The sequence below is a fragment of the Staurois parvus genome, unplaced genomic scaffold, assembly GCF_062004578.1.
Source record: "Staurois parvus isolate SC_StPar_1 unplaced genomic scaffold, SC_StPar_1.0 ptg003054l, whole genome shotgun sequence".
Classification (NCBI taxonomy): domain Eukaryota; kingdom Metazoa; phylum Chordata; class Amphibia; order Anura; family Ranidae; genus Staurois; species Staurois parvus.
The window spans coordinates 1-2,916 of record NW_028320850.1 but is presented as its reverse complement, the minus strand read 5'-3'; positions in this window follow the sequence as shown (position 1 = coordinate 2,916).

Sequence of the window (2,916 nt, the reverse complement as noted above, 5' to 3'; positions counted from 1 at the left end):
GGGAATAGAGTCCTGTGGGCTGGTCTGTTCCTGCACACCTGACCCGACATGGCCCTAATCAAATCATTTCGCAGAGTTTGCACCCTATCAACCCACCTTAAGGGTTGTTTTTTTTTTTCTTTGTTTTTTAGACTTTTTAATTTTTTTTCAATCAAGCTTTCATTACTAGAGACCGCTCTACAGTAAGACTGGGCTGTTAGTGGGGCGTGTGTTATAGGAGACTACTGCTACGTTACAGGAGACTGATAGAGATGGGTGCCATGTTATTACTTACAGAGGACCTGTACTAAGACTAGCAGTGCCTTAGATGATCTCACACTGCAGATGTACAGCTATGAGGAGTGCCTAGGCACAGGATGTACACTGCTTTTTTCAGGAGCAATTCAGGACAAAGGTACGTTCTTTACATTAACATTTCTGGATGTTCCCTATAAATCTTTACTTCTGAGTTCACTCCCACTTTAACACCAGAACGGGGCCGCTCTTTGCATGATTCCCAGTAAAGAACAAGACCTTCCTCAAGCAGGCCAACAGTGGTACTGTACTGCAGGTCAACCTGAGGACCAGTTCATCTCTTTGTTCCTTTTTGATACCCCCCACCCCCCCAAATAAAAACACACTCTGCCAGTAGTCTAACACTCCATCTGATGTAAGAATTCAGGCCATTCACAGGCCTGGGGGGGTGTGTGTCAGGTATGGAGGAGGCCGCTTACTGTACATAATTGGCTCAGATCACAGAAGTGCACTTTGTAGGCCCAAAGGTGGTCCACTCCCTTGGTATAGGGGGCTTTAGGTGTGGCCCCTGAAATCATTATGGGGCCACACACAATAAGTGAATGTAATGCTCCAGAAAGCTGTTAAATAGCAGACATGCAACAGGAGACGGTCAAAGACTCTGGGTTTTCTGCAAGAGATGGTCAGAGGGTACAAACAAGCAATGGACATGCAACAGGAGTTGGTCTGGTAACAAGAGATGTTCGAAGGCTGCAGTGTACATACACTGCTGGAGAGATCAGAGACGGCAAACGTGCTGTTGAAATTGGTGAAGACTGGGAATTGCTTCAAGAGACAGATGAGCCATTCTCAACTAGGGTTCAATGGAAACCTAGGGTTCCTCCAGATTTTTCCATTGGTGCTTTGAGCAGTGGCTAATTGACCTTCTATCAAAGGTTGGTGAGTCAGTGGTCAATGAACTTGGCCATTTTCCACCAAGGTTTTGTGGAACCGTAGGCTTCCTCCAGAGGTTGCCATGGGTTCCTTGAGCTGTGGTTGATTGACCTTACAACTAGGGTCAATGAATCAATGGTTAATGAGCTTGACTCTTCTGGAACCGTAGAGCTACTCCAGAGGTTGCCTGGAGTTCTTTGAGCTTCCAACCAGGGTCAGTGAGTCAATGAACTTGACCCTTCTCCTGGAACCATAGGGTTTCTCCAGAGTTTGCTATGGGTTCCTTGAGCTGTGGCTAGTTGATCTTCCAACCAGGGTCAGTGAATCAATGGTCAATGAACTTGACCCTTCTCCTGGAACCATAGGGTTTCTCCAGAGGTTGCTATGGGTTTCTTGATCTGTGGCTAGTTGATCCTCCAACCAGGGTCATTGAATCAATGGTCAATGAGACTGACCCTTCTCCTGGAACCATAGGGTTTCTCCAGAGGTTGCTATGGGTTCCTTGATCTGTGGCTAGTTGATCCTCCAACCAGGGTCATTGAATCAATGGTCAATGAACTTGACCCTTCTCCTGGGACCATAGGGTTTCTCCAGAGGTTGCTATGGGTTCCTTGATCTGTGGCTAGTTGATCTTCCAACCAGGGTCATTGAATCAATGGTCAATGAAACTGACCCTTCTCCTGGAACCATAGGGTTTCTCCAGAGGTTGCTATGGGTTCCTTGATCTGTGGCTAGTTGATCTTCCAACCAGGGTCATTGAATCAATGGTCAATGAAACTGACCCTTCTCCTGGAACCATAGGGTTTCTCCAGAGGTTGCTATGGGTTCCTTGATCTGTGGCTAGTTGATCTTCCAACCAGGGTCAGTGAATTAATGGTCAATGAAACTGACCCTTCTCCTGGAACCATAGGGTTTCTCCAGAGGTTGCTATGGGTTCCTTGATCTGTGGCTAGTTGATCTTCCAACCAGGGTCATTGAATCAATGGTCAATGAAACTGACCCTTCTCCTGGAACCATAGGGTTTCTCCAGAGGTTGCTATGGGTTCCTTGATCTGTGGCTAGTTGATCTTCCAACCAGGGTCATTGAATCAATGGTCAATGAAACTGACCCTTCTCCTGGAACCATAGGGTTTCTCCAGAGGTTGCTATGGGTTCCTTGATCTGTGGCTAGTTGATCTTCCAACCAGGGTCAGTGAATTAATGGTCAATGAAACTGACCCTTCTCCTGGAACCATAGGGTTTCTCCAGAGGTTGCTATGGGTTCCTTGATCTGTGGCTAGTTGATCTTCCAACCAGGGTCATTGAATCAATGGTCAATGAAACTGACCCTTCTCCTGGAACCATAGGGTTTCTCCAGAGGTTGCTATGGGTTCCTTGATCTGTGGCTAGTTGATCCTCCAACCAGGGTCATTGAATCAATGGTCAATGAACTTGACCCTTCTCCTGGGACCATAGGGTTTCTCCAGAGGTTGCTATGGGTTCCTTGATCTGTGGCTAGTTGATCTTCCAACCAGGGTCATTGAATCAATGGTCAATGAAACTGACCCTTCTCCTGGAACCATAGGGTTTCTCCAGAGGTTGCTATGGGTTCCTTGATCTGTGGCTAGTTGATCCTCCAACCAGGGTCATTGAATCAATGGTCAATGAACTTGACCCTTCTCCTGGGACCATAGGGTTTCTCCAGAGGTTGCTATGGGTTCCTTGATCTGTGGCTAGTTGATCTTCCAACCAGGGTCATTGAATCAATGG